General features: G+C 43.7%; 1 protein-coding gene across 2 annotated transcripts in view; it reads left to right on the plus strand.

Annotated features, from left to right (window-relative positions):
- The window catches only part of RAP1GAP2 (RAP1 GTPase activating protein 2), a 1,533,685-nt gene that overhangs the window by 954,642 nt on the left and 551,448 nt on the right, over positions 1-27,595 (plus strand). The window lies entirely within an intron of this gene.

Genomic DNA, 27,595 nt, shown 5'->3' on the forward strand with positions numbered 1-27,595 from the left:
ATGTCCGGTGCTTGCACCTGCTGGGGTCCCGGTGGCGGCTGGGAGGTGAGGGGGATGTTGGGACAGTGTTGGGAGGTCTAGGGAAAAGCGAGAGGCCGGAGGACGTGTATTCTTGGAACAGGAAAAGGGGTCGGTCGGGCCCATGCAGGGCAGTGGGCACCACCAAGAAGCCACCCCCTGGTGGGTGGGTGCACGTTGAAAGCATGAAGCTATGTTATGTGCCAACCTGAGCCAGGTGTGGCCACTGGGGCCACATGTTCATATACCTGCAGGGGCTGCATGCTGAACCATGGATGTATGCTCTCCCACGAGCAACCCCGAGTCAGCCACGGAAGGCCTCTAGTATACACCCGAGGCTCACACGGAGTCACATGTTCATATACCTGCAGTGGCTGCATGCTGAACACACACATGTATTACCTTGAGTCAGCTGTGGATGGCTTCTGGTGTACACCTGAGGTACAGGGGGGTACATCATTAATCTTTATTCGGTTTAGAAAGAAACCATAAAGATACACATATACAATTTACAAAGTAAAAAACATAATTAATACATTATTTAAAAATTATTAGATTTCAAATTTAAAATGCAATAAAGAGCAATTTTGACAAATGTTATACAATACAAATGCAGAAGAAATTACAGTGCAGTTGATGCAATAATCCACTTCTGGTTTAGCAGATAAACAATTGTACAACCAGGGGTAATCCCATGGTATCAAGACGTATTAAGATGTATAAGGTGAAGATGATGACTGCTGATGATATTAGAGCGCAAATATAGCAACATATGCCCGGCAGGAGAATACAGCCCAAAAAAAAGAACAGCCATCAGAATTCCAGACCCTTTCTCATGCGGGTAAGGTTCACCGCAGATAAATAGCTGCTTAGACTAAAAACTTTTATCTGAGATGTATCTACTTGTAACATTTCCAGAGCTTCTAAATGTGTTCTAAATCCCATATTCCGGCATAATGGTTTAATCCACTTTTCCCTCGAAGTAGCATAAATTGGGCAAAAGAATAGTATATGGGAGTAATTTTCAATGGCATCTTGGAAACCAAGGGTACAGAGACCATCCCTATCTTCTGTTTTGCTACCCGCCCACTTTGATGTATTATGTTTTGTTCTCTAAACTTCAAAGCGGAACTTCATATGTAGGTTTTTAGCCATCAAAGGTTGTATTTCATCTAAATATTCCTCAAAGGCAGGCAGAGGTTTGGTGGATATAAACTGCAAAGATAACCTCCCTAGCTTTGAGGAGTGATCTGTACCGTTTCCTATGTGCATCCAATATGCACCTTTTAATACTGATTTTGATAGCCGTGAAAAAGAGACTCGGGAGCGTCCCAGTAACTATTCAAACCTAGTTTATAAAACCTTGAATGTATCGATCCCAGGGAATCCCAATGCTTTAATCGAATTGCATTATCTCGATTAACCCATCTTTGTAATTTTTAAGTTCCGGTGTGGTCCATAAGCGGACCCAGAACAACATTGGTCTTAGCGTAGCTTGATGATCAATGCGCCTGATGTTTGTGTCAAATATAATGGGAATCAATGGGGTGTGTGCTGGTAATTTTAGCAACATTCTCAGGAATTTGTTCTCCTCCCTGGTCAAGACTTCCGGACCATCAACCCCCCCAAAGCTCTGCACCATAGAGGATCATAGATTGTGCCCCATACTTGTAAATGCCCAGTGCAGGTGACACTGCCTTTGATAAACTACTTAGCTGCTTTTTTTACTATTGCCATGGCAGATTGTATCAAAACTAGCTTGGATTTTTGAATTTTAGCTTTCAATGACAACTTCGTATCAAGTGTAATGCTCTGGTAGTTAACATTTGCAACATAATCCAATTTTTGTTTCTTTAATAGAATGTTTTTCTTAAAAGATTTGTGGGTGTTATTCACCATATATTTGGTTTTGCTTGAATTTATTTCAAGGCCTTTGACATACAGAACCCATTAGAGGTGTCTAAAAGGGCTTGCAAACCCATAGGTGTTTGAGATATCAAGATCGTATCATCAGCAAAAAGTAGTACTGGCACTGGTACCCCTCCACATTTTGGTGAGTCGTGGTTACAACCCTGAAGGTATTGCACAACTTTATTCACATATAAAGAAAACAGGGTTGGTGCCAACACGCAACCCTGCCTTACCCCTCTATTGATTGGCATTGCATCCGCCAGTCCCAGCCCCCCCCCCCCCCCCCCCCGTCCTCACCGGACTATTGCATAATTGTCCTTGTGTAACCTCACAATCTGCATCAAAAGATCATCCGGAACTCGTTACTTTTTAGGCCGTCCCATAGCAATTTCCTATGAATAAAATCAAAAGCGGCTTTCAAATCTATAAAAGCTACACATGTTTGTATCCCTGCAGTGGCTGCATGCTGAACACACACATGTATGCTGTGCCACGAGCCACTCTGAGTCAGCTGTGGAATGCTCATATGGCACATACGGGTCACATGTTCATATACCTGCAGGGGCTGCATGTATGCTGTGCCACGAGCCACCTTGAGTCAGCTGTGGGTGGCTTCTGATGTTCACCGAGGCACAAAGGGATCACAGGTATGCATACCTGCAGTGGCTGCATGCTGGTCACATTCAATGTGTGCTGTGCCGTAAGGCAGCCTGCTTCTAGTGTACCCCCGAGGTACACAGGGGGTACATGTTTGTATACCTGAGGTGGCTGCATGCCGAACACATACATGTATGCTGTGCTTTGAGCCATCCTGAGTCTGCTGTGTAATGCTTCTAGTGTACCCCTGCGGTACACAGGGGGTAGATGTTTGTATTCCTGGAGTGGCTGCATGCTGAACACACACATGTATGCTGTACCATGACCCACCCCGAGTCAGCCTTAGAATGCTTCTAGTGTGCAGCTGAGGCACACAGGTGTCATATGTTTGTATACCTGCAGTGGCTGCATGCTGAACACATACATGTGTATGCTGTGCCATGACTCACCCTGCGTCCACCCTAGAATGCTTCTAGTGTGCATCCGAGGCACATAGGTGTCACCTTCAAACGCCGTCATTTTAGTGCTGCAAACATGGAGCAGGGTTCTTTCTCCTGCAGAAACATTGTCTTCGTATGCAGGATACACGGATGCACCACATATCAACAGAACCAAACACCACGTCCAGACACTGCGAATCCCTCCATCAATAAAGCACATCCTGGTTCATAGATGTCAACTTCCGCTTAGAGCTGACCTCAGTCCACATGGCTCGCCTCCCCCCACAGACTCTACATTCCTCCTATACACCTCCCCTACGGTGGGCTTCAGGACGGATCCAGTCCAGACTGGCTGTATTTTCAGCACAGAATCCTAATGCCCAGATTATAAATCTTTTGTCCGAATTCTAGGCTTCCGACTAACCCCAGTGAGTGCAAGCAAACCTTAATCTGCATAATAGCAGTGACCTGAGAAACAAAGGAGGGACTTGCTGTCCACTATGCACCGCGCTGTGCTGCTTCACAGGCTATTAACCCCTTGGCCACGGCGGTAATTCCGCCGCGGCGTTGGGGAGCAGGGGGGATCGCGTGGCGCCGCGATGCTTGTGACGGAACAACTCCGTCACGAGCCACGGGCGCGCTGTGCTTATGACGGAGTGGTTCTGTCACAGCTCCTCCCACTCAGTAATTCGCCCGCACAGGCGGGGAATCAGTGCCGCGTGGGCGGAGCAGCCGCGGCAAGACGGAACCACTCCGTCATGAGCACAGCGCGCCCGTGGCTAGTGACGGAGTGGTTTCGTCACAAGCGTGGAAGGAGTTAAGTTTGCCTTTTGTCAAAAAGGTGTCTAAGCGTAGCTAATCACTGCGACCAAGAGATGAACAAATATGAAAACTTCAAACTCTCTCTAAAAAATATCAAGCTTTGACAATTCCAATAGGTCTGGCTGTAAAGGATTGTTGTATGGTAATCTAAATGCTTAATTCAGAGACTCTGTCCCTCACCACCCCTTGTTGTAAATATTTTTGTCCACCCTAAGCGTGGAAGGGTATTCTCAGATGTGAGACCCTTGCTCATTGCACCATCAGGATTCAAGCAAACCGGGCCGAAGACGGCTGTAATGCCAGAAACCGGTCCCCGGGAGCTTGTTTCCTTCCCAGTGTAAGAATTGGCTTTTGTAGTTTGGTTTGCCCTGTTCCCATCATGCACTGGGACAGGAACAGACTAATTTGCATACAGCCAGGTTCTGAAACTGGGATGGTGCAGTGAGCTAAAAAACGGTGTTGGATCTAGCCCTGATCTCTTGACTGGGTTAGAGCTTTCTGCTTAATTCAGAGACTCTTTCCCTCACCACCCCTTGTTGTAAATATTTTTGTCCACCCTAAGCGTGGAAGGGTATTCTCAGATGTGAGACCCTTGCTCATTGCACCATCAGGATTCAAGCAAACCGGGCCGAAGACGGCTGTAATGCCAGAAACCGTTCCCCGGGAGCTTGTTTCCTTCCCAGTGTAAGAATTGGCTTTTGTAGTTTGGTTTGCCCTGTTCCCATCATGCACTGGGACAGGAACAGACTAATTTAAATACAGCCAGGTTCTGAAACTGGGATGGTGCAGTGAGCTAAAAAACGGTGTTGGATCTAGCCCTGATCTCTTGACTGGGTGAGAGCTTTCTGCTTAATTCCGAGACTCTGTCCCTCACCACCCCTTGTTGTAAATATTTTTGTCCACCCTAAGCGTGGAAGGGTATTCTCAGATGTGAGACCCTTGCTCATTGCACCATCAGGATTCAAGCAAACCGGGCCGAAGACGGCTGTAATGCCAGAAACCGGTCCCCGGGAGCTTGTTTCCTTCCCAGTGTAAGAATTGGCTTTTGTAGTTTGGTTTGCCCTGTTCCCATCATGCACTGGGACAGGAACAGACTAATTGGCATACAGCCAGGTTCTGAAACTGGGATGGTGCAGTGAGCTAAAATACGGTGTTGGATCTAGCCCTGATCTCTTGACTGGGTGAGAGCTTTCTGCTTAATTCAGAGACTCTGTCCCTCACCACCCCTTGTTGTAAATATTTTTGTCCACCCTAAGCGTGGAAGGGTATTCTCAGATGTGAGACCCTTGCTCATTGCACCATCAGGATTCAAGCAAACCGGGCCGAAGACGGCTGTAATGCCAGAAACCGGTCCCCGGGAGCTTGTTTCCTTCCCAGTGTAAGAATTGGCTTTTGTAGTTTGGTTTGCCCTGTTCCCATCATGCACTGGGACAGGAACAGACTAATTTGCATACAGCCAGGTTCTGAAACTGGGATGGTGCAGTGAGCTAAAAAACGGGGTTGGATCTAGCCCTGATCTCTTGACTGGGTGAGAGCTTTCTGCTTAATTCAGAGACTCTGTCCCTCACCACCCCTTGTTGTAAATATTTTTGTCCACCCTAAGCGTGGAAGGGTATTCTCAGATGTGAAACCCTTGCTCATTGCACCATCAGGATTCAAGCAAACCGGGCCGAAGACGGCTGTAATGCCAGAAACCGGTCCCCGGGAGCTTGTTTCCTTCCCAGTGTAAGAATTGGCTTTTGTAGTTTGGTTTGCCCTGTTCCCATCATGCACTGGGACAGGAACAGACTAATTTGCATACAGCCAGGTTCTGAAACTGGGATGGTGCAGTGAGCTAAAAAACGGTGTTGGATCTAGCCCTGATCTCTTGACTGGGTGAGAGCTTTCTGCTTAATTCAGAGACTCTGTCCCTCACCACCCCTTGTTGTAAATATTTTTGTCCACCCTAAGCGTGGAAGGGTATTCTCAGATGTGAGACCCTTGCTCATTGCACCATCAGGATTCAAGCAAACCGGGCCGAAGACGGCTGTAATGCCAGAAACCGGTCCCCGGGAGCTTGTTTCCTTCCCAGTGTAAGAATTGGCTTTTGTAGTTTGGTTTGCCCTGTTCCCATCATGCACTGGGACAGGAACAGACTAATTTGCATACAGCCAGGTTCTGAAACTGGGATGGTGCAGTGAGCTAAAAAACGGTGTTGGATCTAGCCCTGATCTCTTGACTGGGTGAGAGCTTTCTGCTTAATTCAGAGACTCTGTCCCTCACCACCCCTTGTTGTAAATATTTTTGTCCACCCTAAGCGTGGAAGGGTATTCTCAGATGTGAGACCCTTGCTCATTGCACCATCAGGATTCAAGCAAACCGGGCCGAAGACGGCTGTAATGCCAGAAACCGGTCCCCGGGAGCTTGTTTCCTTCCCAGTGTAAGAATTGGCTTTTGTAGTTTGGTTTGCCCTGTTCCCATCATGCACTGGGACAGGAACAGACTAATTTGCATACAGCCAGGTTCTGAAACTGGGATGGTGCAGTGAGCTAAAAAACGGTGTTGGATCTAGCTCTGATCTCTTGACTGGGTGAGAGCTTTCTGCTTAATTCAGAGACTCTGTCCCTCACCACCCCTTGTTGTAAATATTTTTGTCCACCCTAAGCGTGGAAGGGTATTCTCAGATGTGAGACCCTTGCTCATTGCACCATCAGGATTCAAGCAAACCGGGCCGAAGACGGCTGTAATGCCAGAAACCGGTCCCCGGGAGCTTGTTTCCTTCCCAGTGTAAGAATTGGCTTTTGTAGTTTGGTTTGCCCTGTTCCTATCATGCACTGGGACAGGAACAGACAAATTTGCATACAGCCAGGTTCTGAAACTGGGATGGTGCAGTGAGCTAAAAAACGGTGTTGGATCTAGCCCTGATCTCTTGACTGGGTGAGAGCTTTCTGCTTAATTCAGAGACTCTGTCCCTCACCACCCCTTGTTGTAAATATTTTTGTCCACCCTAAGCGTGGAAGGGTATTCTCAGATGTGAGACCCTTGCTCATTGCACCATCAGGATTCAAGCAAACCGGGCCGAAGACGGCTGTAATGCCAGAAACCGGTCCCCGGGAGCTTGTTTCCTTCCCAGTGTAAGAATTGGCTTTTGTAGTTTGGTTTGCCCTGTTCCCATCATGCACTGGGACAGGAACAGACTAATTTGCATACAGCCAGGTTCTGAAACTGGGATGGTGCAGTGAGCTAAAAAACGGTGTTGGATCTAGCCCTGATCTCTTTACTGGGTGAGAGCTTTCTGCTTAATTCAGAGACTCTGTCCCTCACCACCCCTTGTTGTAAATATTTTTGTCCACCCTAAGCGTGGAAGGGTATTCTCAGATGTGAGACCCTTGCTCATTGCACCATCAGGATTCAAGCAAACCGGGCCGAAGACGGCTGTAATGCCAGAAACCGGTCCCCGGGAGCTTGTTTCCTTCCCAGTGTAAGAATTGGCTTTTGTAGTTTGGTTTGCCCTGTTCCCATCATGCACTGGGACAGGAACAGACTAATTTGCATACAGCCAGGTTCTGAAACTGGGATGGTGCAGTGAGCTAAAAAACGGTGTTGGATCTAGCCCTGATCTCTTGACTGGGTGAGAGCTTTCTGCTTAATTCAGAGACTCTGTCCCTCACCACCCCTTGTTGTAAATATTTTTGTCCACCCTAAGCGTGGAAGGGTATTCTCAGATGTGAGACCCTTGCTCATTGCACCATCAGGATTCAAGCAAACCGGGCCGAAGACGGCTGTAATGCCAGAAACCGGTCCCCGGGAGCTTGTTTCCTTCCCAGTGTAAGAATTGGCTTTTGTAGTTTGGTTTGCCCTGTTCCCATCATGCACTGGGACAGGAACAGACTAATTTGCATACAGCCAGGTTCTGAAACTGGGATGGTGCAGTGAGCTAAAAACGGTGTTGGATCTAGCCCTGATCTCTTGACTGGGTGAGAGCTTTCTGCTTAATTCAGAGACTCTGTCCCTCACCACCCCTTGTTGTAAATATTTTTGTCCACCCTAAGCGTGGAAGGGTATTCTCAGATGTGAGACCCTTGCTCATTGCACCATCAGGATTCAAGCAAACCGGGCCGAAGACGGCTGTAATGCCAGAAACCGGTCCCCGGGAGCTTGTTTCCTTCCCAGTGTAAGAATTGGCTTTTGTGGTTTGGTTTGCCCTGTTCCCATCATGCACTGGGACAGGAACAGACTAATTTGCATACAGCCAGGTTCTGAAACTGGGATGGTGCAGTGAGCTAAAAAACGGTGTTGGATCTAGCCCTGATCTCTTGACTGGGTGAGAGCTTTCTGCTTAATTCAGAGACTCTGTCCCTCACCACCCCTTGTTGTAAATAGTATGGTAATCTAAAGCATTACAAGTAAATAGCAGGGGATAGATATGTATTTGTGTGGAAGCAAAGAACTGCAGAATAATGTTTGTGTAATTTAAAAGGCCCGGTGCTGCTTCCTGAGCAAAACATCACACATTATCTAGTTATCTAAGACACCTGAACAGCATTCGAAAGCCATGTTGGAGCCCCTGAAAGGTCAAGCTCAGGCAGCTGGATAAATGAAGAAAATAATCCTAGGTACATGGAGGGCAAGGACTTTTTTGTGGAAGCAGACAATGCCTGCCCAATCAAAATATGTACTCCTGACTCCCAACTAGTGGGAAAAGCCAGAGCCCCTCTCTAGTGATGCTCACATAAATGTCTGGTGACAGCTGCACTGACCAGCCGGCCATAAACAGGATTTCCAAACAAAACGTGTACGATGATCTTAGCAGAGCAAGGTGAGACCGCAACCAATGCTCACTGCAAGGTATGATGCATTCTGTGATAAAAAAAATAAGATGCTTAGTAAATGATCATTTCAAATGTAATGTAATGTGACCTCTCTCACAGGTGTTAAAATGCCTCAAAAGTTTACCACCTGGTGACGTGTAAGTCATGAGCCCGACTCTTAGAACTACCGACTTTCTTCCCTCGGGTATTGGTAAATTGAGTACCAGTAAGCTGGGTCATAGTCAGCTGAAGTAATACAATGCTTGGAAATGGTGTGGATTAGGAATATCTAAGACACAATATTGACGGGTCACAATATCATGACCAAAATATTGGTCAACAAAATATTGAAAGATAAATTATTATTGATTTTCTAACCTTAACACCACATATATATACTTTGATTTAATATGTATTCACAGAAAAAACAAAGGTTACAGGGATTTAAAATTAGGAAATAGAATTTAAAAAAACATTAAAATATCATTAAAAAACCAAAGGTTAGAGGGACGTTATAGTTAGGTTCAGATTTTACACACACAAAACCATAGAAATTCAGCAGTTATAGTTTTAGTTATCTCATGTAACTATAAATCGTGCCCTAAAGTACCTTTAACTTGCACCCTCACTATGCACTGCTAATCACCACATATGTTACATCACTCATGACATCTTCTGTGACATCATTGATAATATCACTGCAACATCATCAGTGAAATTATTGATCAGAAAACTTTGCATTGTGGGGGTGCGAGTTATAGTTACCTTAGGGCACCATAGGCCAGGTACAGTGAGGGTTACCGCAGGCCCTGGCCCCTTTTGTCCCTAGGAACCCCATTCCCTGGGGCTCAGCACACTTTTTAGGGGGGGCTCCCTAGGCTTATGGGTGGCACCGGGTACCCCATCCCCTGGGGCCTGGCACATTTTGTGGGGGGTGAGGGCATGTGTCCTCATTTCTGGGCCGATTTTGGCTCCTGGGACCCCATCCTACGGGGTTTGGTGCATTTATTTTAGGGATGTGGCATCCTACCCATCTTGTTTTGGACCTGGGTATCAAATTTGCTGGGCCCACCATGATATTTAACGGGAATGGGGGGCACGCTGACCCCCTCCCCAGACACCCATGCTCTAGAAAATGATAGCATGTAGATTTGAGATCACTGACAGTGTGGGGCTCCCCAGATACATTGTTTGGTGTCTTCAGCCCTCATTAGGCCCCTGTAAGAATAGAGAGCCCTGTTAAAATACATCCTCTCATCATTAGGCCACTTCCTGGGCTGGATGTTGCAAACCCAAATACACTTTATTTTGAATTGGTATTTCTATTTTTCAATAATAATGAAGACTATAGATCACCATTGATGTATTAGAGGTTATTCATATGTTACCTGTTAACTAGGGGTGGGTGGAACTCACAGGGTTTCACTCCACAGAATTCTGCAGAGATCTATGAGATTCCATGGAGTTCCACGAACGGGCGAAATTAGGCACATCGCACTGCTCGTGCTGATTTCTAGCTCCGGGAGCTCGTTCCATGCGGAAAAATCAATGCGAACAGCACTATACGGTGCGTCAGAGGGCGCTGCTTCTGGAGTTCATTTTGCTGCTGTTCAAGTAGATTTTCTACTCGAGCTGCATCCTTGTGACCACAAATTGTCGCAACTGTCCACTTTTGGGGAAATCTCTCCGTGTGCCCCACTAGTGACTGAAAAGTATGCTAGGGAATACGAAATCTCGCTTGCGCTTGCCAGCTTACCTTTTGCGAGCTACGTTCGAGAAAAAATCTGCCACAGCATTTGACGGGAGCTCCATGTTACCTGCATAATGTGGAGTGACCAAAACTCCACCAACTCCGCTGGTGGAGAAGAATGTATCACCCACCGGTACTATTAACTTACTTTCAAAATACCTTTATTGGGTAATATCAATGTAGGCCACAACAGTTAATTACAATCATATTCAACAACGCAATAAAAGCCACACTAATTTATATTATGATCCTAAAAAGGATAAAAAGTCTGAACTATAGATACAACACGGACCGCAACGCGCCTTAACTGTAACGGCATAAGTTTAGAAACCATCCTACGAACGTCTGTAGGACTAAAAGAAACTTCAGTACAAATAATCATAAGTAGCATGTTGCATCTTACGATGCTTACAATTAATACATAAAACATGTTTTATCTTCAGAGTAAAATTACATTAATAAAATAAATCACAACAGCAATAATAAAGAAATGTCTGACTGACAGAAAAGTTGAACAACATATAGGGAACTACACAAGATTTCACTTGCCTCAAGCACTGGTTTCAGGAAGGTATACATGATAATCATTATCTGCTCTGAGGACAGGGATTGTAAAAAGTGCAGTGCTTCTGGGCAATGACGCAGAGAGGACTTAATGCAGAGAGTCCAAAATTGATAAAAGCTTTAGGTACAGAAGACCTGCTATAGGAATAAAAAGTGCAAAAAACTTCACATGTCAAGTGCTCTGTGCTGATTTCTGATCACATGGGCTGGGCAGTCATGTGCCACACCTGCTACTCCTCGCTCGCCCTTTGGTGGTCGCGGTGTTGCTCTCGCTACCTCAGATTGGAGGGATCATGAAAGCAACGTCAGGAGCAAAAGGGAGCCTTCGGGGGCCCTATTTTCTTGTTTTCACTTCTTGCTTTTCCCTGTTCCAACAAAGAGGAGGCTCCTGAGCAGCTACTGGTTGGACAAGAGATCGGCCTCATGACGTCATGTCTGTTACCTTTTCATCCATTAGGTCATTGTTTTGTGTGCCCATGAGGATAGATGCCCATGCAACAGAAGTTAATTCCTGACACTCAAGTAAGAACGTACAATCATTCTTTTCAACGTCAGGTTTCCCCCCCAAATGCTTTGAGACGGGCCCTGAAAACACATTTGTACACACTGCTCCTGTGAATGAGAACTCTGCCCCTCTCCACCGTACTTAATGAACCTACATCATATGTGTCCTCTCCTCCAGTGCCCGTTCCCCGCTCTACACCTCACATACAACAAGATTCACCAGATACTAATTGTTGATCCGCACAGAAAATATTGACGGATCTCAGACCTGCGCGCCATCATTCAGACTAAGATAGTAACTAGTATCTGTTCCTTTGAGTGCATTACTCCTCTGATGATGACCAGCCTAAGATAACTTATGTACTACCTTTCTGTCATCAGGTGATGGTACTTAATGTTGTGCTCTACATTAAGCCGACAGGACCCTTGTAGGACACGGGCTCCTCCACTTAAACAGCCCATAGAGAATAAATAAAGAAAAGAACAAGTTCCATACATAGACTTTAATTAGGCTTTCCTATTTTCAGTTTCTATTTTTGGTAAATTCTGGTGTTTTTTTTTAGTGTTTTCAAGTGATTTCAATACCTTAAGAAAACAGTGGGTATCAGTGGTTACACATTTGTGCCATTAAAAACAGCAGAAACAGTGTTTTTCCAGTGATTATGGAATGTTTTGCTTGCTTTCTCCACTGATCGCGCATGGTATACAGACAGTGTACCTATAGTGTATATAAGGTCTAAATACATTTTTGCAAATTAAACTTATTGTAGTTCACCATACAATACTTCTAAAGTGAGTCATGTGGCCACGTGAGCTCACTCTTTTCTTCTCATGTAAACTATTTTCTGTGAAAAGGCCCTCTCAACATTGGCACTTGAGAAGGGCAACGCTAAAGCTTTCCATGCCAATACTGATGCACTTGAAGATTGCGATTCTCAGAGCAGGCTCTGCAACATTTGCGTTGAACTGGGCACCACTTGTGCTCTCAGAGTTATTGAAGCGGTTAAAAAATGAAGCAGCACTTTTGAAACTACAGAGTAAATTCCCCTATACAGACAGAATCTAGAATTGTACCACAGTGAGGTTTCATTGACTTCAAATGCCATGGTTGGTGAAGGGACATTTCTATGCATCATTGCAAGCCATTTCTCCTACATTGTAAAATAAATGTTCCTGAATTGCTCTTCAACATTGCTTTGCTTACCAAGTGGCAAGCACTCTAACATGGAACATGTTGCAGGGCCAAAGTCACTAAAGGTGTCGCCCAGCCTTCTCTCAAGTAGACATTTCACATCTACACGATCATGCTGAACACTTGGCAGACAAGGGTGTTTTCAGACTCTAGTTGTTTTATTATGTCCACTACAGCAGTTATGTTTTCCTGTAAAAATCTAAGATTGTAGTAGTGTACTTTTTTCACATCACTATCAATATGCGACCAAAGATCCTCACATTTCTTGCCTTTCATCACTCAGCAAACATTCTGTAAACGGTTGCCACATGGATAATATAGCATTCACAACCTCTAGGACTAAGAACCACCGGCTAAATGACACAGTTAGGATGACTCTTTGTTTGATGTCACACAAAGCACGAAATGAGAAATATTTTAGTTTTAGTTCCTGTGCATAACAAAACAGTGCACCAGAATGGACTAAAAAGTCAATAGCATTCTTCATTACCTCTGACGATTGTAAAGATGCATTCAGCATACCATCTAACAAGTGATTATGATCTCTTACAGGGAAGCACTTCAGCTCAGGTATCGATTTTAACAGGTCATCCCACAACTTTTTCATATACTTAGCTGAATCACTGCAAATACAAACAATGTCATTTCAATCTTTGTCGAACTTGGAAAGGACCTTTTTTACAGAGCACCCCAAATGACTCTGCATTCCATGTTTTCCAAAAGTCTGGTGTCATGTTTTCACCACTATCTCAGATGCTTGGTAATAGCACTCTATTCACATATACTTGTCACTATACCTTGCATTAAATGTTTAAAGCCTGATGTGTTGGTACTATCAATACTGACTCACTAGAAACTCGGGCTGATGTATCAGGTTTTTACCCATTCCTGTGGGTAAATGTGATGACACATTTTGGGAAAGTTTCTTATGAAACACGCCGTTTTATCTATCAGTGAAATAATCAAACACAGCCAAAATATCAAATATTATTTTGATATTTCCTGATTCTCTCAAGTTTATTAAATAAACTTGACCTAAAACATGCTTCTAAACCCTGCATATTTAGGCCAAAGACCACAAAACTGAAAAAGGAAGAAGAAACAATATTTCAGTGGCATCGTTAAACCACAAAACTCAAGCAGAATAATGTTAGCCTGTCTTTCTTGCTGCTAGCTTGTATAACAAAGTTACATTGTATTGGCTCCTTCATTAAGGAACAAATGACTCTTTCAGTGTTTATATATTTTCACTGGTGTGGGCTAGTACTATTTCAATGGCATTTTATCAGTTATTATAGGTTTAAACCTAAAACCAGAAAGTTTAACTTTAATCCATACAGAAGAGCACAATTACAGAGCGAGCAATCACAAAGCGTTAATGGTGGCTCGGTTAAGTGTTGAGACACAACGTCTCACAATACACAACATAGAATTAGCACATATATTTATAGTGGTTAACAGCTTTCGATGCAATGCTAGTTGAGGTGGGCAATGTGGGTGCAGGTATGGGCGTGGGAGTCAGGGGAAGACGAATGAAGAGCTGCATTGTGCTCCAGATTGGTGGTACTTTATTTGGACTCTTTTGAACTATGCAAGGGCGGAGGGGGCTCAAAGTTGGCTCGGGTGGGCATTCCAGACAGAGGTCCAAACTGTACCAAAGATCTGGATCTTGAGGGATCTCATTTTGACTTGTGTACCATTAGCATGTAAAGGTTTGGTAGGACAGAACAAGCCTGGTGGGGTGCTGTGAGTGATTAATCGAGATAGAGGTAGTGAAAGTACCAAAATAGCGGTGAATAGCAGAGAGATAGCTTTTACTGCCCTGTATATTTGGTAGCCAGCCATTCTGCTTTGTGCTGGTAAGATGTGGCATGCACTGAGCTGGCCACAACAAAGTTGATCATTTAGTTGAGAGCAGAGAATGCATGCTGGGAGAGTCCCACTGATATGATATTTCAATGGACCCCTGTACTGAAAACCATTGATGAAGGATGCAGTGTCCTGGAGTAAAAGACACAGCAGATGTTTCAGATTTTGATCACCTATAGCCTGGCCACTGTAGTAGTGCAAAAGATCACATTTGTTTTGAAATTGAGAGGATGTCAAGATGTCCATGTGGAAGGTGATAGGGGGGTAGATGGTTGTGGGAGTCGAGAGGGCAGGGATATTAATAGTTTCCAGCTTGGAAGAACTGAGCATTAAGGAACAGAGAACCATCGAATGTCTCATTGCTTTGACACAGATTTTGATTTCTAGAATGTTCATTAGGAAAAGAGGGAGAAGAGGGTATGTGACTTATTTATGCTACAGAAAACAAAGCAGGGCAGTATGTCACTGGAGAGGATGGTGTTGTGGGAAACAGAGAAGAGATGCTAGGAATTAATTGGGGTCATCTTCAATTGATATGGTTATAGCCAAGAACAGCCACAGATCATAAATAAGCATGCAGAGAGAAAGAAAGAAAACGTTACTAAGGATGTATGTGTAAGTGTCTAGAAAGATGAGGTGATGAGGTGAATAATAGCGAACTACAATTGAATTGTATCCATTATATCCCTTTTCACTACATAATGGTACCAGTATAATACTTTTACTTGCATTCATGTCTATTCATCTGTATGCACCTCCCAATGTAGTGGTGAGGTCCATGTGGTGGATAAAGTACTCTAGTCACATGATATCATGCAGGCATTACAGCGGGGGTGCACTGGCTACAGATGTGAGGCCCTCTAGGAAGATTCGGTCATCAATGTGTTGATGGTGACAGAGAAGACAAAGGGAATCCAAAGGAAAGATATGCAGATGCAGTCTGTGGAGGAAAGAAAACAGTAAAGATTGCTGTGAATACGCCACGTTCCAATGCGTACTAATACCACGTGTGTCTTTACAACATGGATGTTACTACGCATAGTCATTCACCATGACCTACCATTACAACGCATACTTTTACCACAAATATGCCTTTACCGTGCATGCCATTACAATGCAAAGGCATGCATGGTATAGTAAAAGTATATGCGTGGTAACACTTGCGTTGTAATGGTATGTGGGTAAACAGCCACGTTGTAATAGCCGTTTCCCCATTGCTGTAGAGCGAAGCTGACAAAATCCAGAATGTTGTGAATTCAGTAACTTCAAAGAAGAACTGTAATAGGGGATCCAGTTAAACACCATCCACACCCAAAGAGCAAAAAGATGGTTGATGTTTTGGGCATTGGTTCGATGGGGAAGAACAATCATAGTTTTAAAGCATTAGGGAAAGGGAGTGATGGAAGTTGGAGTTGAGCGAGGCCAAGACCGAAGACAATAGGATTAGAAAATATATTAGTTACATGTTTGAAGAGGTCAGCTGAAGCTCACAGCGGGTTTACAGATTGTTGTGTGAGCATTCATTCCGTAGAAGAGGTGCAGGGAAGTTGGGTAGAGTTAGTCATGGGAAGAGATGAAGTATGAATTTGAAGGACAGTCTCAAGCCTGATTCTAAAGATGAAGGTTTTGGAATACTACTAGGACTCAACGGGCCAGATTCACAGAACTAACTTAAGACAAAATCCTAAACTTACTACCATTTTTGTATTTACAGAAGGCCCTTACTCATTTTGGTATTCACGGAAGGTACTTACTCATTTCGGTATTCACAGAAGTTAGGAGTCCTAACTTTAGGACTCTTAAATGCCTTCTGTGAATACCAAAAGTCTTAAAGTTAGGATTTTTCTCAGTTTAGGAGTAGTAAAGTTAGGACTGCTAACTTTAGTACTCCTAAATGCCTTCTGTGTATGCAGAAAGTCTTAAAGTTAGGATTTTTCTCAGTTTAGGAGTAGTAAAGTTAGGACTGCTAACTTTAGTACTCCTAAATGCCTTCTGTGTATGCAGAAAGTCTTAAAGTTAGGATTTTTCTCAGTTTAGGAGTAGTAAAGTTAGGACTCCTAACTTCTGTGAATACTGAAATAAGTAAGTGCCTTCTGTGAATACCAAAATGAGTAAGTGCCTTCTGTGAATACCAAAATGGTAGTAAATTTAGGATTTTGTCTTAAGTTAGTTCTGTGAATCGGGTCCAACGGACCTAATTTAGACTATGAGAACTGGTCCCCCAATCCACCAGGTAAATCCTGGCCTGGTGGAATATTGGTCTCCATAGTTGGAGATGTCCACCAGGTAGGTGGAGGTTTCTATGCCTTCAGCGGAGACTCCATGTGTCACTGCAGCTTCCCTGAAGGCACTGACACTTTGCTTGGCTGAGCTAGTGCGATGTTTAATGCTCCTGTGAAGCAGAGTTTTTGTCTTCCCAAAACCAAGCCCCTAAAGCAAGAGTTTGCCATTTAAGCACAAAAAAGGAAATGTCCGACATGCGGGGAGCTTTCTTCCAGGGCATGGGGGTTATTTCTATGACTACCACTAGACTTTCCCCGGTGGTTATGAACAAGAAAAAAGTTTATCGGAAAATGTGCTCAAAATAATTGTCTGAGATACTTTGACCAACAACCCAATGTCCAATGGGTTGTAGGTCAAAGATTTTCACCAGCATGGGCTCTGCAGTCAGAAACCTGGTGTTTCCGCTGACTCTGAGTGTGGCATATATTTGGCGGATGGGACATCCTCCACGTTTTTGACTGAGTAACCAGTCCATCAAACTCTAAATGTGGCCAAAGGTCCCCGGCAGCATGACCGGACAGAGCTGTGGTTTAATTTTTGCATGAGGAGAGAGTTGATTGTGAAGGATATTTTCTGAGGGTGAAGGATGAGAGAAGATGAGGTACAGATATATCAACCTTGTATTTCCTTGAAATTAACTTCCCTATCACCTTGTAATTTCTGGTTAATTCAGAGGAATAATTGGACGTGACATCTGGTTTCATTTCTGGATGAACTGCAACGGATGGTAGTTGCACATTTTTAATTGCCCTTCAGCCCTTCTTAAATACTACTTGGCCTTTGAATGTCACCTGTGCCATGAAAATTGTGTTAAGCATAAATTAAATGAACATCACTTGTAATTACTCTGATAAAGTTAAGATCTTTTAAAATGCAATTTCTTATTCCATTATCATATCAATTCAACTTTATCACCATTTGTTGCCTGGATATCTATTTGTGCATAATTCTTCTTTGTTTATTAACATACCTGTGCGTATGATAGTGTGCACTGCATTTTATACATGCAGGTCAGATAGAGGTTGGTTGAACAGTGGAATCTGTAGGCATTTCTTATTGCCAGGGTTCTAGTTACCGCAGAACCTTAGGAGGTTTGGGTGGGTAGGAAATGAACTGTATGAAGCATTTGTTCATAACTGCAAAACAAGTTCAAGAGTGCAGTATAGTATTCAAATACAGAGCCTGATGTAGCCAATTATGTTGAAATGAAGGTAAGGAAACACTGAAATCTTGCTTGTAAGTTAGGTTTTATATAGCCTTGGAGCCTGTCGTATAGGGCTCTACCGGCCATTAAAGACTCCCCTCCAGCGTTAAAGCCCTGTGACCAAAGCTTGGTCCTTCTACAAGTGAGCAGGCCTTTAATTGTCGTTAGAGCCTGCAAAGGAAGGCTCTAACAGCTAGATTCATCAAAGGCCCGTTTTGCGAGTCAGTAATAGTGATTATTAAGGAATCACTATTACAGACTCGCAAAACGGGATTCATGTACAAATCGCAAATTATTTTGCGATTCCTACAGCTTCCTTATTTGCGATTAGCTAATTGCTAATCGCAAATAAGGAATAACTCCCCATTCATTCCTATGGGCCTAAAGGCCCATAGGAATAAATGGGAAGACATATCAATGTGCGAATCGCTATTAGCGATTCGCATTTTGAAATTGCGATTTCAAGGGTGCAGGGGTGTCCAAAGGACACCCTGTTGCACCCCTGAAATGACATTGGACGCTGGTGTTACGCACACACATGTCCCAAAAACATGTGTGTGTGTAACATACAACTTAGAAAAATGCACTTAAGTGCATTTTTCTAAGTTTCCGCTATTTACCACGAGGGTTGACTTCGCGGTAAATCGCGGCCCAAAATTGCGAATTCGCATTTTTTAACTGTATCATGAATTGCATTTAAGGAATCTCAAATAGAGATTCCTTAAATGCAATTGCTCGCAAATTTGCGATTTCTATAATAGCGATTTTTGCATTTGGGATGATGAATCCCAAATGCAAAAATTGCGCTCGCAAAGGGCCAGATTCTCAGAATCTGGCCCTTTGCGAGACGATTTTCGTTTCATGAATCTGGCCGTAAGGCTATTAGAACATTCCACCCCTAGCAGACTTTTTTTTAAAGTTTGATTTATTGAGGGAAAACAAAAGAAATAAACAGCAATACGTGAATAAAAGCAGTCCTATTTGACAGCAAGTGAATAAGTAAAATGAAAGAAGATATAGTGATTAAACTTTGCAAACTATATATAAGAAGAAAGAATACAAAATGGAGAGACCTAATAAAGGAAAGAGAAGGGAGGGGTCAAGGAGGAAGGGAACACAAGTAATTAATATAAAGCAACTAGAACAACATACATTTGTACAAATGGTATAATATTGTAAGCATAACAATCAATAAAGAGTCAAAAAAAGTATTGTGAGGACAGAATGTTCTAATTTGTAAGGCCTCGTGGAGCCCGAGTGGTTGAATTCCCCCCGGGCTCTGCGCTGCCTTCTTTCACAGCAGCAGCTGTGAACAAACATTGGAATGTTGATGCTCCGGGCCTCTACAGGATATTGGAAGCCTGGAGCACTTTATTGTCTTCAATGGGGCGCTCAACATTCCAATGTTCTAATGTAGCATCAAGCCTGGCGACTACTCTGGCCAGGTCCTACAGTGTAACTGTTCCGGAACATTCAAAACACAATAAGTCCGGAGCTTTCTCCACAGAAGCATGACATGGTAAACATTCTTCTGAAACATCAGAAAGAACTTACACATTTAAAGCAACATTACAACAAATTACTGTCATGGTCATGGTCTACAGAAACAACAAGAGATGCAGGTATCGGTCTTGATTTAGTATTACTCCACTGCATTACAATAATATGATATGATATGATAAAGGGGATTTGTAGAGTGCACGTTCACCAGCGGTTTCTTGGCGCTAAGTGGAGGGGCTGAGGGGCACAGCAATGTGTTGGAATTAGTTGAAGGCTTGGTAGAAGATCCAGGTCTTAAGTGACTTCCTGAACTGGGCATAGGAGGGGAGAAGGCGGAGTTCTGGGGGGAGGGAATTCCAGAAGAGTGGGGCTTGGGAAGAAAATCTCAAGCCACCATGACTCTTGCGTCTGAAGGAGCAGAGGGACAGGAGATTGGAGCCGGAGGAGCGTAGGACACGGGAAGGGAGATAATGGCGTATTCGGGAGGCAATGAAGGAGGTTCCCTGGGAAGAGAGGGTTTTGTGGATCAGGCAGCCCAGTTTAAAAAGGCTGCGCGGGGCCACCGGGAGCCAATGGAGGCTCATAAGGAGGGGTTTAGTGTGGCTACACTTGGGCTGGCCAAAAATAAGCCTGGCTGCTTGGTTCTGGATGAGTTGGAGTCAGTGAGATTGGTACGCGGGTAACCCAGCATACGAGTTCGCATAGTCAATGCGGGACATGACTAGTCCCAGGGTGACCTGAACGAGAGCTTCATGTGACAACAATCTGCTAATTTTCCTAATTCGACACAGATGGAAAAAGCAGGCGGAGACCACTGAATTGATCTGGGCCCTCATGCAGAGGTCGCTGCTGATGGTGATGCCTAGGCTCTTGACCGAGTTGACAGGGGAGGGAGGGGAGCCAAGGGAGAGAGGCCAGAAGGCGGAGTTCCAGGGGTTACCTTAGGGCCCTGTAAGAACCAGCTCAGTCTTGTCAGGATTGAGTTTGAGCTGGTTTGCGTTCATCCAAGAGCTGATGAAGGTCATGGTGGATTGAACATTCACAACAGAGGAGGGGGAAGGGTCAATGTTAAAAGTGAGCTGCAGGTCGTCAGCATAGTTGAAAACGACTACTGATCTTTCTGGAGTTCAGAGATCAAGGGAAGGATATACAAGTTGACCAAAAGGGGGAGAGGGAGGAGCCCTGAGGGACTCCACAGGTGAGTCCTTTCCCTTCTGAGGTGAAGGGGGGGAGGCAGACGGCTTTGAAGAGGTCTTGGAGGAAGGAGGTGATCCATCTCAGTGGTGGGCCCAGGATGCCAGCGCTCTCGACCCAATCGAGTAGAACAGCGTGGTCGACAGTGTCAAACTAAGCTCTACTTAGACGTGCCTTTGAAGGGCATAGAGAGACATCGATTTGGATGCCACGGGATCCTTTACCTCCAAAGTTCAATATATATTGATACAGGTGATAACAATATCTTAAGTCAACCATCTGACACAGATATGCACTAGACACAAGGCTTAGCCTTGACTTAGTTCTTGGAATGGTGGCCTTCGGCTCTCTAATTGTGTCCCTTTTTGTGTTTCTTTAGCTCTTTAAGCGAAGGAGATCCACAGGGATCTGCTTCCGCCCCAGTCATTTTTAGCATGCATTTACTCCTGGCTAACAATTGTATTAATTCATTAGAGGTTTAAGTCTTATGAATATGCAGATCTTTCATAATTCCTTTGCTGCTTCCCGTTTCTCCTAGCAATAGTACCTTTGTTTTAAAAACAGTACACTACTGATCCCTTGATGACTCTCAACTAAATAATGGTCATTCTCACAAATAAATTCTTGCTATTGCAGCCATACTCACCCATGCTCTGATTTGTTTCTTCCCATGTCACTCCCTTGACCTCACAGTTCCCAGGAACGGTAAACTCAGTCTTTTAACCTTTTACATTTTACTGTAGATACTTCCACATTTTGGTCTTTGCTGTCATCATGTCTTTTTCAGGATTTAGACTATGCAAGTGAGACACACCAATTTGTTATTCTGTATATATAAGCCATTTCTAAAATGCACACTATAAACCTGATCATCCCAATGTGTACCAGCCAAACTGTTAAGATAGTGGTGAGAAACAGAAAAGAAGGGAGGTTAGTTAATTAGGAAGGGGTTTGATAGGAAGATGAAGGAATGCAGCCGAAAGACCAAAAGGATGAGCACTCCATAGATGTGCTTGGGTACATGGGAGGGCCTCAAGAAAAGGCAGAAGAATGGTGTCATTTCAACGAGCGCGGAGTGACTAGGTTTGTCTTGCAGTTGTGTTGCAGTTTCTAAGATGCATTTATTTGAATGCAAGGCACAAAATCAAGAACATCTTTCAGAGCCTCAGGGATAGACTTTGGAAGCTTCCCTGTGCAAGGCTGAAGTGGGCTATGTATCTTCAGCCCTGTAGCTACTTGGCTAGTTATTAAAGGATCTTCAGCACTGTGGAAATGTTATCAGTTCCCAAGTTGATGTGGCTGAAGCTTAGGTGGTGTGTTTCCATAGATATTCGACCTCTTCGTTCTTGTGCATACATTTGTTGATTTCAATCAATAGCCCTTGTTGTAAGAGGGTCTCTACTTTCACCTAAATCAGGCAGGCTCCTGAGCTCATGTGATGCAATGCTTCTGATCATTTCAGTTGCCAGTGGGTCCTTCTCCTTTCACGCTGCACACCTTTGGAGTACTCTTTCTGTTCTCCAAAGTCAACATCTTTCAGAATTGCCTTAAAACCTGTGTCTTCAGTTGTAGACTCTCCCTGGTACTGCCTGCTTCTTTGATTTGCCAATCAGCAAGCAGACCTCTCTCTGCAGCTTGTGGGTTTATCAGAAACTGAGAGGAATCTCCCTAGTTTCAGGTGTGTGCACTCATGTTTTGCTTCCAGTCTTAGCCCGCATTTGTGCTGTGCACACTACTCAAACATGGTCAATTATGCCTTTCAGGTCAGCACTGTTACCTGGTTTAGCTGAGCTGAAAGAAAATACATTATTTTATTTTCTAGGTTGGATGGATAAAGAGAACTAACATTTCTGCCTGGGAGAGAAAACGTAATTAAAGAATACACATGCTTAAATTGAAACATTTGGCCTCCATTAGAAGATAATTTCGTTCTAATCTGTCAGTATAAAAGGGGAGGGGTCCCATGAAGCGTACGCACTCGTCACTTTACAACTCACACTGACAGCCTAAACCAGACTTCACATTATGATTCCTATTAGTTGTTCTTTGTGAAATACTTCAGGCCTTAGGTAGTTATAGAAAATATAGAATCTCTCTGAATAGTTCTACACATTCCAAGCTACCTTTTTGTGGGAAAGGTGATTGGTAGACATTGTACTATAAGGAATAGAGTACCCTGTTACACATTATGAGAATATTGCAAGTCACCTTGTAGTTCCATGACCTTATAAAAGAACTCAGCCTTTGGCCTTGCTCCACTATATTTCTCAGCACCAGGACCGGCACTAGGCATGGGCAGCATGGGCTGCTGCACAGGGCCTCACACTCAGCCCACCAGCATGGGGCCCCGAACTGATCATGTGCCCTGTTGTTTCCCTGTCTCCTTGCAATTAGGGTCTATGGGAGGGGTCCCCTCCCTGGGCCTCTCAGGGATGGTGTTTGAAGGCCAAGGGGAGGGAGATGCTTCCCCTTATCCCAAGTGCAAGGAAACCATTCAGAGACACTGTGGGAGGTCCATTGTACAGGATTTTAGCGCCCCCACAGTGTTACCTCTCATCCCACAAGCAATTCTTACACCTATCAGGCTGGAGGTGTGAGAATTGCTTGTGTGCTGAAAGTTAAAACTGTGGGGGCGCTAAAATCCTGTACAATGGGCCTCCTGCAATGTCTCTGGATGGTTTCCTTGTAAGTGGTCACTTAAGTAAATTAGAGGGGCCTTACGCATTCCCTTTTGGCCCAGGGCCTCGCAAATCATAGAACCGGCCCTGCTCAGCACTCCTTGAGAACCTGGCTATTTATCTCATGCATCATGTTAACACTGACATCTGCATGCCACCCTAAAAATGAATATCTTTTATTACTCCAAAATGGAGGGGAGGGGGCATTTTGTTGGCTTGTACCACCACTAATTGTCATACATTTTTCAGTGCATCGCCCTGGTCCTTTCGGCATCCCGACTTTTCCGTGAGGCGAGTGGCAACTCCCAGCTCTCCAGCGCTGCTGCAGATCGCAGCGTGAGCCTGGCATTATTGCATTACACAGTTATGGGAAACATTTCCCGTCTGTCATTAATCTGCTTTCAGCTGAACAGATGTAAATCTTTGTCTCTGTTCAAGACTCTTTCATGTTGTGACAGCCCGCCCACGCGCACATCACTTTGGCGGAAGCTCTCAGTCAGTGTTACTCTGTGGAGCGGTGCCGTGGGCCGGATCCCCGGATCCGAGCCGGTCTTGCGGCTTGTCGCGCCTTCATGTACGAACCACAGATGAGGAGCACGGTGGATTCGCCATTAATTAACTACTGAGAAGCTATTGTCCACTTACTGTAGGGGAACACGCTTCAACCAGAGAACTTGCACTCCCTTCAACTGTGCATTATTAGACTTGCAGTTATGGGGATGTTACATTTTTTTTTATTTCATGATGCTTTAACAGTGACAGAAATCTGCAAAAACTCAGTTGGTTTGCAACCTTATTTCAAGGATAAAAACAGCATGTCATTAAAAGTTGAAATCTGCCCCGCTTTGTAAATGAGGGTCACTTGTTTACCTCTATTTAGGTGCTCAGAGCTATTTTCTGGTCTAGCTAGGTCCTGGTACTGCACTTACTGATTTACTTACTAATGGTAAGTAAATCAGTGCAAAGCATTGCTCATTTAGCATCAAAACCTTAGTAAATACCAACCAAACCGTTTTGTTGTTTGTTGCATATGTTTTTGTAGTTTTGTTCACTCAGTGCAGAATAGTTGGGTACCAGCGCAGAGTTAAGGATGGAGAGTAAATGCTGAAGCACTTGGAGGCCGTTTTGAAAGCCAAGGGCCTTTGCAGGAGCCTCTGTCGCCTTCCCCAGCTCCAGAAGGTTGGCTTCAGGAGGCACAGGGAGGCTTCAAGAGACGGAGAGAACAAGGGGGAGTGACGGTTTGGAGAGAAGGTGAGATCAGTGAGGGAGAAGGAGATAGCGAATAGATGGATGGAGACGAAGAGAGAGTTAGTGCAAGGAGATTGAAGGAATGGTGACCGCTCCGGCCAGGCTCCTCATAGTAAGAGTTTCAGAACATTCAAAACACATTAAGCCCAGAACCTTCCACACAGAAGCATGACATAGTGAACATTCTTATGAAACATCACATAGAACCTACACATTTAAGGCAGTCTTACTACAATTTACTAGCCCCAGCTTGTCTTTGGGCACAGAAGACTGGTGTGAACCCGATTGTGAGTGTGCTGAGGCAGAGACTTAGTGATGTGCAAGTGTGGCAGGCGACAGCTCCTCCCCTTCATCCTGACAGAGATGGCCCATCCTGCCAACGCTTATTCCCCCTTTGTCTCACTGTCTAGGAGTCATACACAAAGACCAACTGCCAGCTGCACCTATTCATGTGACCCAGGAGCAGGCACCAAATTGTTAGGACAAGAAATTGCTACCATTTTCAGAATTGTGATTTAAAATCTGACTTTACCATTAAATAAGGTATTAAATTATAATTCCTTAGATGCAAAATTCAACATTCCTACCTGCTCACAATTGAAGGTTACCACTGATTAAATGTAATAAATTGTAATTATAATTAATAATACAAGTTTTACTGCACGTTATCCTATGGGAGAAGTAGTCCGTGCAGTAGTGAAAAATAAATGTAAGAGTTTTATTACTAACAGGACATGTAAAAGTTAAAAGTGCATGTTCAACTTTTTAAATACATTGCACCCTGCCCTATGGGCTCTTTATGGTCTACCCTAGGGGTGACTTGTATGTATTAAAAAGGAAGGTTTAGGTCAAAACGGCAGTTTAGAACTGCACACACAAGCTGCAATGGCAGGCCCTAGACATGTTGAAGTGGGTAGCACAATCAATTCTACAGGCTCACTACTAATATTTCATTTACATGTCCTAGGTACAGGAAGTACCACTTGACTAGGGACTTACAAGAAAATTAACATTAATTCTACCACGTTTTAAAGCAAGAGCACAAGAACTTTGTAGTGACTGAGTCCAGATGTGTAGAGGATCTTTAGATGTTTATTTGTAGTTAGTTACAAGTCATCCAGATGAATCTAATACAAGACCAATACAAAGACCCCCACCAGGAGCAGCCAGTATGGTGCTCAGCCCTTCTCAACTGACATCTCTGGCTCCCAACATTCTGTAATACATCATTGGATAAACATTCCACTGGCAGAGCAAGAGACTGCATGCATAACAACAAAGCCAGGATATAACATATCCCCTTTCCTTCCATATTAAACAATGAAGAAAGAAAAGAAAACGAAAAGAAAGATAGAGGAAAGACAAAGAGTAAATCAGAAACATCGCAACTCAATAAGATAACAGAACAATCAAAAGAAGATGCAAAAATATAAGTGAGGAAATCAGAGAAGAAAGACAAAAGGTGAGAATGCCATAAGAATGACAAAAGGTGAGAATGCCATCCTCCCTTCTATCACAACAACAGAAACTAAAAGAGAAAACACCAACCACTACCCCAAGATATGCTTGCTGGCCAGGCTTGTATAAAAAGAGGCAAGTCATATCAGACACTAACAAATAGAAAGAGAAGAAAACCTCCAATGAATGAAAGAACACCACAATAATAGAAAAGCAGAGAAGAACACAGAAGAAAAGAAACCAGAATCCACAGATGACACCAATAAGAAATATAAAAAGGAAAACTGAGCTGTAACAGGAAATAGTGAGACAATTAAAATAAATCACTCATACTTTCCATAAAATAAAATCTCAATATAACAAATAATTACGTTGAATACCAATTGAAAGCTGTAAAAAACACATTAATTTTGAGAAAATCACCAATTGGTATTCAGAAAAATACCCTGTGAAAGTAATATTGTAATAAACTAGTGGTGAACGGGTGCAGACTGAGAACTAAACTGATAAGACCACACCCATTAAACACACCACACTAAAATATTGTGCACTGTTGTGAAGGGACTACACCCTAACGAAGCAGCCTAAGTCCGGTAAGACATAAAACTGTTGTGCACTGTTGAGAGGAATGACACACCACGTGTAGAGGTACAATGTCGTACACTGCAGTGATGGGACTGTGACCCATACTACTCACCTTGAGTGTAGGTCATTTGTTGTGCACTAAATGGGAATGTAACTCATTTGCCTCTACATGAGGTGTCTCAAATGGGTTACATTCCGATTTAGTGCACAACAAATGACCTCCGCTCGAGGTGAGTAGTATGGGTCACAGTCCCATCACTGGAGGATCTTTAGATGTTTATTTGTAGTTAGTTACAAGTCATCCAGATCAATCTTATACAAGACCAATACAAAGACCCCACCAGGAGCAGCCAGTATGGTGCTCGGCCCTTCTCAACTGACATCTCTGGCTCCCAACATTCTGTAATACATCATTGGATAAACATTCCACTGGCAGAGCAAGAGACTGCATGCATAACAACCAAGCCAGGATATAACACACTTTAACACAGGTTAGCAGTGGTAACATATGCAGAGACCTAAGTCAACAAAAGGGGGATTGAAATCCAACAGTCCCGCTCTAGACTTCCAAAGAGTTTCTCTCAGCCTTCCTGAATGCAAGGAAAATGGCTTAATATGATTTATGTATGTATGTATGTATTTATTTATTTATGCATGATTACTTATAAAGCCCTACATGCATTCTCCAGAAGTCTTATGAATAAGCAGGACTTTGTAGAGTTACAGAGTCAACATAATAAGGTGGAAACATCCAATACAGCATTGATTAATAGAGGGACACTGAGTGATGCCAATTCAGGGGAGAGACCCTTGTTTCACATAATCAAGTTTTGAGCTCTTTTCTAAACCTCAGTAAGGTTGTTTCGGAGCGTACAGGTAAATGCACTTACTTTAGAGTCATGCTTCCGTGCACGCATGTCTCACGTCTCATCCAATCTGACTAATGCCCTTCTGACTCTGAAGAAATCTAGGTATGAGAGAGAACAAG

The sequence above is a fragment of the Lissotriton vulgaris genome, chromosome 2_1 (assembly GCF_964263255.1).
Source record: "Lissotriton vulgaris chromosome 2_1, aLisVul1.2, whole genome shotgun sequence".
NCBI classification, from domain to species: domain Eukaryota; kingdom Metazoa; phylum Chordata; class Amphibia; order Caudata; family Salamandridae; genus Lissotriton; species Lissotriton vulgaris.